Here is a 13,025-nt window from a genome sequence, read left to right on the forward strand (position 1 = left end):
ATGTGGGCATTCATGTCACCTAATAGGATAATTTCAGCATACTTCCCGAAACCCTTAATATCAGCACTTATACAATCCACTAACCCTTTATTCTTCTCTGTCCTATTATTTCCGGTCCGCAAATAAGTTATCCCCGCCAAGTTGTTTTTCTCACTCATTGTACCTTCCTTCCTTCTGCCGCTCTTCCATGTTGATGTAGCCAATTGCACGCCGACCTCCCTTTCTTGTTTTCCTCCTTTTTCTGTTATCGATGGCGATGCTATTCTGAGGTTTCCGCAGGGGATCTTCTTCCTTACTACTTTTATACCACCTATCCTGCGGTGCCCCCAGCGAGAGAGGCGGTAGCTACGAACACAGACGGAGCCGGTTTCAGGCGCCATGGAGACGTCTGTCTCTTCTGTCATCTTATCACAGACGAAGGCCGGTGACATTCTGTACTGAGGCTTGCGATGCACTCTAGAATGCTATCACTACGTAACGACGGATAAGATCAGCCACGTAGAGCGCAACCTACTTTTTCGAATCCGCTTTCTTACACCTCTCCAAGACAGAATCACGGTGGGTTGGTCAGCTCACCCTCTTGATACTATGAAGAACACAACCGCGCATCGTAAATTTCACTGTCAGCGAATTTGTATAATACATTGCGGGATACCTGATAAGGACTTCATACTTGGCCAGGAAGCAGGTAATCGAGAGCTGCCAAAAGTGTTTCCTATGGCCGTCGAGCTTCAGAAACAAGACACGCAGTTTGACGCAAACTCGACAAACCTTGCAGGATTTCTGCGCTTTTTGCTTTCCTAAGATAGGGCGCCTTCTTACCGCTGTCGTGGCATCGGAGACGGCCGACGCTGGCCCTGCATCCACGGCACCCTCCCGAAACGTGCGTCCGACGCTGCCGCTGCTTTGCGACCCCGGCGGAAGCGAAGTAGAACTACCGGTAGGAGATAGTTGAACGGTGGTGATTTTTCCCTGTGATGCGGGCTGCTCCGCGGCGGGGGCGGCAGGCGGCTGTCGCGATGGCCGGGAGACGGCTGTTTCCACCCCACTAGCGGACATCTCGCTCACATCGGAGGTGCGAATCCTGGAACTCGCGGCGACAGACGGCGTCCTGGCCTTGCTGTCCGCCGTCTTCTTGTGCCGACGACGGCGAGGTCCCGTGTCTTTCTTACCCACTTCCTTCGACATCGCGGCCTGGGAAGTTTGCAGTACCATTTTGGATGTCGCAGGCAGTCTGAAAGATCTTGTCGATCGTCTAGAAAAAAGTTTCGCCACCACACGAGCTTTGCAAAGGTAAATTCCCACGTGGCGTTTAGTAAAATGCAAAAAAAAAAAAAACCCTAACCCATCCTCAGTGTCGCGAGGCAAGATATGCAGTAAACCTAGAGCCCAGCCGTTCTTTCTTTTAGACAGTAACATTCAGGCTTCAGCCAATTCCGCGAAGCTCCCTGCGTCGTTCTTCTCCCAACTGAGCGGCACCCATGAGCAGGAAAAGAATTCTGTCCTCTCTCTCCAAGACTAAGCTGAAACGGACGCGTTTTTTATAGCGATAGCATTGTAGGGGGGCCGGGACTTGATGCATGTCGGAGATCTCGCCTTACGCGTGACAAAAAAAAAAAGTATGGGCCGTTTCCGAAAAAAAGTGCAGTCTAACGCCACGGATAGATGTCACGGGGGAAGAATGCGTAAAATTTGATATTGGCGCATGCACCAGACGTTTCAAAGAGCGATTTTTTAGCATCGCAGAAGCATGTAACTGTGATCGGGGCCTAATAGGTAAAGCATTGGGCTGCCATGCTGGACGAGAGGTGTACGATCACACCGCCCGCCACGCATGACTGAGGGCTTATGTATGGACTTAACCCACTGCGGAGGTATGCAACACAAGTCTCTAGTTCAGCTGATGCGAGCGCTTCGCAGTGCGCACGACATCCTAAGTTATACCAGGTACAGAACCGTTACTTTGTGTTCACTTCTGCGAGTTGCTCGTGTGCGTAAATGGTGACCTTGCATACCGTTATTAAACAAGTTCTCATTCTAAGCATGCTATCGCATACTTACGGAGAGCCAGTGGTGCTAATGTATAGCATTGTTGCTTCTTAAATGCGAAGCATTTCTTTACGCAATAAGAGCCAAGATGAAACGTGAGGCCACTCAAGGTCGCAGAGGTGGATGAATGGATGGATGTTATGAACGTGCTCTTTGGAACGGGGCGATGGGGGCGCCACCAAGCTGTTGCAATTATGCTGCGTAATGTTCTACCTAGGTTAAAAAGAAAAATAGAAAAAACTCTAGATAAACCTTTATAATCAAATTTTCCGACCCCATATTGCGAATTTTTTTTTGTACGACTCCGTTTTTTGTCGTTTCCCTATTTCCACCAATCTTTCAATTGCCTCTTACTAATCTCTATTGCGGACATGTTTACTTTCCCCCTGCGCTTGCGGAATCCAAGGGCTTCAAGCAGTCCTTTGGTGCCTAAATTGACCGCTGGGCAGATATCTTCACACTCCAATAAAACATACTCCATTGTTTCCCCAGCTTTAACGCAGCAAGTACGTGCTTCTTCGTTTTTATATCTCGCTTCATAGGTGCGTGTTTCAGTTTTCAGTTTCAGTTTGTTTATTCAGACATACATTGCCTGGGTTGAAAGGGCTAAAGGCAGATGAACTCTGTCTGACTAAGGTCCCTCCACTCATACATTTGCTCAGAAGCAGTGAGAATAAAAAAAAAGACAAACAATGGCTTTGTACATTAAAGCAACACAAAATTATCATGAACAGAAGTGACATCGCGATTAGGCCTCTTAAACTGAGTAACAGAATCACACAATAATGCAAACAGCAATAATCCATAAGAAAGACAAACGCGTACATAAATGGCAACATATTAAAGATTACAAACTTTGTGCAAGCGTTATACAAAATGTAACAACCATTCCTAGCAATGTATAACTGTTACAAAACGCAGCAGTGTACAGAGGTTATAGAACAATAAAAAAGTTTCTTTTTTACTCGAGAATTTATTTAGGGTACAGTACCAGATAGTAACTACACTGTAACATTTTGCTTTAAACTGTGGATAGAAGTACATTTCTCAACAAGTTCGTGGATATAAGTATTGTTGCGGAGAAGGTTAGGTATAAAGTAGAGCAATGCTTGATTACCGTAAATGGTTCTGAATAACGGTATTCTAAATCGCTCGTGTCGGAGATCATAGGGAACATTAGTAGGGTAGCACTGAGCCATATAACTACTGAATTCATTTCCAATTTCCTTGCGAATACACAAGGTGAGCTTCAGGTTATAAAGTTGGTTAACAGTAAGCAATTTAAGCTGTTGAAAATGGCGAAGTGTATTCAGTTGGTTCCAGATTTTCTATGCAGCGAACAGCTCTCTTTTGTAAAATTTTTAACCTTTCAAGGTTCGTTCCTGAAGTCGTACCCCAGATTAAGAGACAGTAATGGAGAGGAGAATGGGGGGGTGGATGAACTAGCGAATAATATAACTGGAGCTTTAGCCAGTTTGGTAGCAGAGACCTAAGTTTATATAAAAGAGAAATTGATCTAGACATACTGGCTTTGGCATTACTTTGTTGATTTGCGGTGTCCAACACAGGTATTCATGAAAAAGTACACCTAAGAAGTTAAACAACGGGACACGCTCGATGTCATTATTTTTAAATCGAACAGAAATGGTGTAATCTTCGGGCTTATTTCTGCCTTTGAATAAAATATTGTTACGGTGAAGGGAAGGAAGAAGTTGATTTAGACTAGAGGAAGACGAAGTCTGGTAGTTGCCTCAACGCCATATACACCAGTTGCAAATATACTATATTTTACACTCGTGGGCATGCCTTCTTCCTGCAACAATATATTTAGTTTTACTAACGTTTAATTCTAGCTGGTTACACTCAAGCCAGTATAAAAGCGAGATCAACCACTCGTTCGCCGCGATTTCTAAATCTCTTAAACGGCTGCCAGAGAAAAACAAGCTGGTATTATCCGCATACAAAACAATAGAGAAAGTTTGTGGTAGCGGCAAGATATCATTTATGTAGATAATAAAAAGTAGTGGACCGAGTATAGAACCTTGCGGTGCGCCGAATTTCAAAGGCTCTAGCTGAGATTTATACCCGTGAAGAAACGTATACTGCAGCCTGTCTGTTAAATAACTGCGTAATAATTGTAGAGCTAACCCTTGAATTGCCGTAATGTGGTAATTTTTCAAACAGTATATCATGCTTAACCGAGTCAAATGCTTTTCGGAAGTCTAAAAAATCGCTAGGGTGAACACTTTGCTATTAATATTCTTAGCTAATTTTTCTTTGATACTAAGCTGTTTCTGTAGATTTTGTTTAGCGAAAGCCGAATTCTTCATTGATAAGCAATTCATGTTCACCAAGAAACTTTGTTAGTCTTGTTTTTATTATGTGCCCTAAAACCTTTGAGAATAAGGGTAACACCGAAATCGGTCGATAATTGTTAAGATTATTGAAAGGACCACCTTTGTGCAAGACGGCAACCCTAGCTATTTTCATATTAACTGGAAAAATGTCTGTTGATAATGCTCTGTTGTAAATGTGTTGCAAAGGTGCTGATAAAAGGTTAGCAACGAAAATAATTGGAGTAGCTTTAATGTCATCATTACCGGCAGCAGTAGCTTTATTTAGCTTCTTTAGAAAAGAGTTTATCTCTAATTCACTGCAGGGAGACATAAATATAGAATTCGTAATGCAAGACAATATGTATTTCTGTGCATCTAGCTGAGTTCTGGAAGATGAATATGCGCCTGAAGATAAAAAGTGTGAATTGAATTTATCCGACAAGGTCTCTTTACTGTATTCGACACCATCAGTAATTAGTGTACCAGGGATGCTGTTCTGTTGTTGACCAATAAGCAATCGTAATGGGTTCCAAATTTTTTTAGGGTCATGAGAAACAGCAATAAACCTATTCTTGTAATATGCACACCGAGCTTTCTTGAGATCAGAGTTTAACGTGTTTCGTATTTTCTTATATTCGATTAGAAGAGAGATATCTTTTAGATTAATAAACTGACGGTACATGATATCACGGGCTTTTATTCTCTGAAATAACTCTTTGGTTACCCATGGTTCTCTACATTTTCATGTGCTTTTTCTGCATAACGCAAAGGAAAAGCTTCTTCATAGCAACCTCTAACTTTTTGTAGAAAGATGTCGTATGAAATGCTTGCGTTTTCTTCCACATAAACATTCGACCAGTCGACACACTCGATGATCGAGTGAAAAGCAGAGAGAATCATTTGATTAAAACTACGACAAGGTACTGGGGGAATGCAAGCGGGATGTATTTTGTTTTAGAGCGCAGCTCTTTGGCGTCCGTTCCTGGGTTTCGCGTCGTCGTCGGCGTTGTCGTCGGCGTCGGCCTCGTAACCAGCTCCGCCCCCCTTTCATCCCCCCAGCGCTAGCAGCGACCGACTGATACCGCTGGATGCCGCTGACGCCGCTAGAGAGTCAAGATAACGTGACTGCATAGAACACCGTCGCCGCCATGCAGAAAGAGGAGGAAAGGGTCGCTGCTATCTCTTCCCTCCTCCCTTTATCGTGTTGTCCGCTTGCTGCGCGCGCTTCTGCCCCCATCGTTTGCCGCTGGGTGTACACGCCGCCCCCCTCCGCTTCCGCTTACTGCTGGTTGCTCTCGACGGCGGCGATGAGCCTCCGCTTCGGCGGTGCGAACTGCAGGGTCTTCTCGGCGGCGGCGATGAGATTCTGCTTCAGCCTCGCTTACTGCTGGTTGCTCTCGACGGCGGCGATGAGCCTCCGCTTCGGCGGCGCGAACGGCAGGGTCTTCTCGGCGGCGGCGCTTAGCCTCTGCTTCCCCCACGGCTGTGACAACCTCGCGAGCCACTTGTATAGATCTCGTCTTTGAGAATCAAGCATTGGTGTACCAAGTCGAACATATATCAGTCTATTTCTCCGACCACAAAGCTTCCTTCATGACTGTCAAGAACTGTTAGTGGAGTCTTTGTTAAAGGAATACGTGTGAAAAATAAAAAAAAATTCTGTGATAGCGCATACATGTGTTGCTCGATTTCTTTGCCTCAATCTATCCAAAAGGTGAAACAGCTTATTTGCTGCGCTCAAATTTCGCATTAGGAAGTAACGTAATCGTCGGTAATTTTTTTTTGGAACAGGAAACATACAGAATACAGGTAAGTGATCACTCAGATCGGCTGAAAAAAATGCCAGGTATGACATCACTTTCATCATGACTAATTACACACAGATCAATCAGAGTTTCACTTAATCTTGTTATTCTTGTCGGCGAGCGTATAACATTTGTAAAAGAGAATGAATCAATTATGTCTAATAATTGTCTAGACTGTGAAGTGCCTGTTAGTAAGTCAATGCTAAAATCGTCCACCAGGACAATAGGAAGCATTGCAGAGGACACATAGTCAAAAACAGACGTAATATATTCAAAGAATGCTTTAGCTTCACCAGAAGGCGGGCGATAAATTGAAGCAATGACTGTTCCAGCATTCTTAACAACGATTGATTCATCATGCGCGGTAATACCAGAAAACTGCGACATCATATGCAATGTCATCTTTAATATACAGTGAAGTTCCTCCAACTCTACGACCTGATCTATGAACACCCTCAGACCTATAGCTGGAAAAGTGTACAACATCTTGAACATTCTGAAACCAAGTCCTAAGACATCCTGATCTCGCTTCGAAAACAATGAGGTTTCCTTTGAGTTATCTTAAATTGTTTGTTTCCTGATTTCGCTTTTTCCTCTTAAGTCGTTACTCATGGCAGGTTTCTTTCCCCTTGCCGCCACCCCTGAGATTATTTAAGCCTCTGGCTTTCCGTTTGACGTTCTTTGTTGTTGTCTTGCCCACCCCAAAGGGCGCACACTTGCTGGTAAGCTTCCTAGTTCCTTCGCTCCACTGTGAATAACGGGTTTTCTTGTACAAATACCTCAACACTCTCCCAGCCAATTTACTTTCTTCCATATTTCTCAGTCGTTCTTCATAATCAATTTTACTGTGAGTTGCCCTCACTTCAAAACTTGTCAAGCCCCTATCACCCTGCACAGCTTCATTTGTAGTTTTCCTTTGAGCGCCCAATGCGAGGCGTCCCAGCGACCTTTGGTTGCCATCGAGTCCTGATTGTAAACCTGATTTCAAGCAAACAAGATCATTCCAAAAGTAAGTCCTGGAACCATTACACCTTTCCACATACCCCGAAGCACCTCGTATGTGTTGTATCCCCATAGCAATCTGTGCTTCATTGTGGATGCATTTCTCTTCCCCTTCACTGTTATGGCTTTTTCCCATGTTTCCATATATCTATTGCCTTCGTTTATTCATATACCAAAGTATTTACATTCTTTTACCCGAAATATTTCCTGGCCCTGTATTGCCACCGTCTGTTCACTGTTTTCATTGAATCCCATACACCTGATTTTCTAACACTAAATTTCAAAGCTAAATTGTTGCCATCCTGTCCACAGATATAAGCCATACGTTGCAAATCACTTTGCTTGTTAGCTAGCAACACAATGTGGTCCGCATAAAATAAACCTGGAAGCTACTGCTCTACAACTGTACCCGCCTGTTTGTATGAGAGATTGAAGACGATATTACTTCCTTCTAGCGCCTCTCCATCCTCACCATGTACATCATAAACAGCAGTGGGGATAAAGGGCACGCCTGCCTCAGTCGCTTTTTGATATCAACTTTTTCACCGCTCTTCATCCTTTCCCATTCAGCGCAAACGGTATTTTCCAGGTAAATCTCACTCAAAAGCTGTTGACAGCCGTCGCCTAAGACTTCCCCTTCCAAAATATCCGACAAAATGATGCGGTATAGGTTTTCATACGCTCCTGTAATGTCTAAAAAGGCCACATATAAAGGTCTGCTTTCTACTCTTGGTATTTCAATACACTGAGTAAGAACAAGTAATCATCAACAGGCCTACCTACATAAAGCCATTCCGAATTTATCCCAAAATGCCATTATACCTTGCCCACGCGTGCAGCTTTAATTTTTTTGCCTGCATTACTAACATCTGTATTACAGATGTAATGGTCAACGGTCTATACGAGTGAATTCTATCTTTGTGCCCGTTACCTTTATAAATTAAATTTATTCTAATTTGTCGCCAACTCTCTCGTATTCGCTTTTTCCACTGCTTTCACCATATCTTCCCTACTCTTTGTGCTAGTTCATTAATCCGCCTAACAGGAACCTCGTCTAGCCCTGTGGCTGTACGCTTAGCAATTCTCTTCGGTTTTCTTTCAGTTGAAATTTGTCAGCTCAAGCTCCTTTTCCATCTGGTTTTCTTTCATGCTCTTTTTTCTTGTAATTTCTTTCCACCTTCGTCTAGGATATGTTGTTGCGTAGCTGTTGACACCCTGTCTAATAATGTTATTTGGTTCCAAAATATTCTAGGTGCAGCCTTCTGTTTCCTCACATATTTATGACAACCGCCGTTCACTTTCACCTTGTATCTTTGCTTGCAGCAGTATTTAAACCATACATTTTTTTCTCACGGTATATTTCCCATTTACTGGCTATTTCATCCTGCGACAAATGTGCTTTTTTTTGCCTGCCTGTGCTCTCGGGATGCTTTCTCTCGTTCGGCGATCGCTTTTCACATCTTCATGTTCCACAAGCTTTTCGGTTTCTTTTTTCCTTTCCAATGAACTTGTTGTTTCACTTTGCGTATTTGTGTGGTTATTACTCTGAGAAGCTCACTATATTCCTATTCCTTACTTGGCCATTTGCCAAGTTCTTCCTCGACTCTTGTGACTCTATTTGTTATTTTTCCAGCGTCCAAATTTCTACTGGCCATTTTATCTCATTGCTCGCTTTCCCATCTACATATCCGATTTTCAAAATGATGCGATTATGGTCACTCCCTATGCTGCTATACCCTTCCTCGTCAATGAGCATTTCTCTCAACTTATCATGAATTCCTTCTGTCATCAGGCAGTAATCAATGGTCGATTGCCAGTTTCCCACTTCCCACGTCATCTGCCCTTAACACTTAGGCCCTGTATTCACGATTACTAGGTTATGTTGCTCACAACGATCCAGCACTGACTTTCCGTTGTCGGTAGAGCCATCTAGTTCCTGTATGTGGGCATTCATGTCACCTATAGGATAATTTCGGCATCATTCCCGAAGCGCTTAAGTACTTATGCATCCCACTCACTCTCGATTCTTCTCTGTGCAATTATTCCCGCTGCGCAAATACGTTATGCCCAGCCAAGTTGTTTTTTTCACTCATTGTACCTTCCTTCCTTCTGCCGCTCTTCATGTTGATGTAGCCAATTGCATGGCGAGCTCCCTTTCTTGTTTTCCTCCTGTTTCAGTTATTGATGGCGATGCTATTCTGAGGTTCCCGTAGGGGATCTTCTTCCTTACTACTTCTATACCACCTATCCTGCGGCGCCCCCAGTGAGAGAGGCGGTAACTAAGAACACAGACGGAGCCGGTTTTAGGCGCCATGGAGACATCTGTCTATTCTTTCACCTTATCACAGACGAAGGTGACATTCTGTACTGAGGCTTGCGATGCACTGTAGAATGCTATCACTACGCAACGACGGATAAGATCAGCCACGTAGAGCGCAACCTATTTTTTCGAGTCCGCTTTACTACACCTCTCCAAGACAGAATCACGGAGGGTTGGTCAGCTCACCTCCTTGTTACTATGAAGAACGCAACCGCTCATCGTAAATTTCACTGTCAGAGAATTTGTAAAATACATAGGGGGGCACCTGATAAGGACTTCATACTTGGCCCGAAGGCCGCTACTCAAGAGGCGCCAAAAGTGTTTCACATGGCTGTCGAGCTTCAAAGGAAAGCCACGCAGTTTAACGCAAAGTCGAGAAACCTGGCAGGCCTCCTCCACGGTTTCTTTTTCTAAGATAGGCGGCCCTCTTACCGTTGTCGCCGCATCGGGGACGGCCGACGCTGGTACCGCAGGCACGGCCCCTTCCTGAAGCGTGTGCCCGACGCTGCCGCTGCTTTGCGACCCCGGCTGAACCGAAGTAGAACTACCGGTAGGGGATAGTTGAACCGTGGTGATTTTTCCCTGTGATGCGGGCTGCTCGGCGGCGGGGGCGGCAGGCGGCAGCCGGGAGGCGGCTGTTTCCACGCCACTCGCGGACATCTCGCTCACATCGGAGGCGGCAATTCTGGACATCGTGGCGACCGACGGCGTCTTGGCCCTGCTGCCCTCCGTCTTCTTATGCCGACGACGGCGAGGTCCCGTGTCTTTCTTACCCACTTCCTTCGACATCGCAACCTGGGAAGTTTGCAGTACCATTTTGGATGTCGCAGGAAGTCTGCAAGCTCTTGTCGATCGTCTACAAAAAAGTTTCGCCACCACACGAACTTTCCAAAGGTAAATCCACACGTGACGTTCAGTATAACGCAAAAACATACACTAACCCATTGTAAGTGTCACGGGGCAAGAGATGCCGTGAAACCTAGACTCAGGCGTCAGCCCATTGCGCGAAGCTCCCAGCGGCACTGCTGTACCAACTGAGCGGCGCCTCTGAGCAGGAAAATGATTCTGTCATCTCTCTCCAAGACTAAGCTGAAATGGATGCGCTTTTTACAGCAATATCATCATAGGGGGACCGGGACTTCTTGCACTTTGAAGATCTTGCGTTCCCGTGACAAAAGAAGTATAGGCTGTTTCCGAAGGAAGTGCAGTCTAACACCACGGCTAGATGTCACGGGGGACGAATGCGAAAATTCGGCAATCTGCGCACGCGCCAGACGTTTCAAAGAACGACTTTTTGTCATTGGAGAAGCATATAAATGGGATCGGGGCCAATTAGGTAAAGCATTGGGCTGCCGTGCTGGACGACAGCTAGTGTTCGATCACACCACCGGTCACGTATTACTAAGGCCTTAAAGATGGACTTACCCTACTGCGGAGGTATGTAACAGATGACTCCACATGTCTTGAGCTGATGCGAGCGCTTCGCGGTGTGCACGACAGCCTAAGTTATACGAGGTACTGAACCGTCACTTTGTGTTCACGTCTCGGACTGCTCGTGTGCTTAACAGGCGACCTTGCCCACTGTTATCCAAGAATCTCGCATTGTAAGTACTCTATCGCATACTTATATAGAGTCAGTGGTGCTAATGTATAGCACTGGTGCTTTCTCAATGCGAAGCACTTCTTAGCATAGTACGAGCCAAGATGAAACGCGAGGCCACTCAAGGTCGCAGAGCTTGTTGCCGATGCGCACGCCCTCACGCGTCCAACTCGCTCGCCGCTACGGCTGCGCGCGCCACAAATAGAGGTAGCAGCTCGGTGTCGCTGGGTGTCGCTGTGTTGCGCGTAGGCCTCTACTTGAAAGTGCGTATGCTTCGGCATCTTGATTGAACACGGTAATTTGTTTAGCGCACAAATGAGGACACGATACCGAAAGGAACGACGCGGACACAGCGGTCCTGTGTGCTTTTGGTGCGCTAAAAAATAACTATGCCTCTACTTGAAGACAAAACGATGGGCTTTTAAAAGTGTGAGACGGAAAGGGAGCGCAAGAGTGCAAAAGCTCTGCAGAAGCGAATAAGTTTCGGCAGGCAACGCGAGCAAAGGAGAGACGCGATGCGCGATGGATGAACGGATAAGGATGAACCCTTTAAACCTGCCCGGGGCACACGCCACCCAGCCTTGACTGGCGATATGTTATGTATTAGTGGAAGGTGAAATTTGACTCTTGTTTTGATTTTAGCCACCTGTTAGACAACCTCCGTTTGGTTATTCTACTTTGCCTACACTGTTTCCAAACCCCAATGCTTTGAAAAATCAGCCCCGTTGCTTGCAACTGCAGGGCGAACCCGTTTACAGGAAAGTGTCAGTTGTTCAGCAGCTTCCCCCTCCTTTCCACACGCACTGCGGAGAGGAGGAGAGGAGCGCGGACAAAAAAGACGTGGACGAACGGGCGCCGAAGAGCCAGCGGCGAGGATTGGGGGACCGGCACTTGCGGAGCGCAGTCGAGTAACTTCACTTGGGTCAAGTCGAGTTAAGTGAGGCGTGTAGCGTCGGCGATCGCGTCTGGTTCCAATCGGACGTCCATCATGGTGTCGCGGGCCGCACATGGGGCGATCCTCGAGTGAGCGTTTCCCCTGGAGGACGCGAGTCCGTTTGAGTGTTGCGCCACGCGCATGGGTTGTGTTAATTAACAGGGGTACGGTCGTGTGTCTCTATTTATGGCCAAGCTCAGCGCTCGACCGCTGCACCGCCATGCGCCGCCCGCGCGAACCACGTTTCAAGGTACCTTTTCACCGAAGCGTCACGGCACACTGGTTGTGCCGTGGCACCGTCCCTGGCTGTGCCTGGGCACGCAGTCTGCTCGGCCTAGCCCGCATTCGCAGGGTTTAGGGGTTGTAGTTGAGTTTTAATTTTAAATGCGTTAGCATTTGTATGCTTACCACACGCGGAAAACCGCTTTCGAGATAGCACCCGCAGCAGCGGGCGAATTTGCCTTTGCGCTTCATCGAAGGGGCGAGAACAGAGCGCGCGAAGGTATGAGCAGTCGGCACTGTTTGCGGGCACCGCAGATCGCTTTCAAGGAGCGGCCCGCGCGGCGGTGCAGCACGAAGCCGCCGCCTCAGTAAGTTCATGGTTCATAATGATTCGACGCGGATGGATAGGGCACTAAAGAACGATAACGGCTTATAATGATCGGAACGTCATCAGCGCACCTGGCGACTCCACCTGCAGTACTTTGCCTGCGTCATCAATGCTACTTGCGCCGCCGTCGGCACCAGTTCGTGCCACCACTGCGCTATCGTTAGTGCTGGCCTAATCAAGTTGCATAACGTTGGTAATGCCACCGGGATGCGTGGAGATGAGAAAGTGGCACAATGCTTACGCATACTTAGTCTAACTCCCAGAGGAGTTTCTGCGTGATCTTTTTTTTTCTGTTCCTGGACGTCGCGCTATAGTTTGTTTAATGTATGCGTCATCTGTGGCACCTGTCCCTTGCTATTGTTTAGGCTG

Source organism: Dermacentor variabilis, chromosome 7 (genome assembly GCF_050947875.1).
Source record: "Dermacentor variabilis isolate Ectoservices chromosome 7, ASM5094787v1, whole genome shotgun sequence".
In the NCBI taxonomy this organism is placed as follows: Eukaryota; Metazoa; Arthropoda; class Arachnida; order Ixodida; family Ixodidae; genus Dermacentor; species Dermacentor variabilis.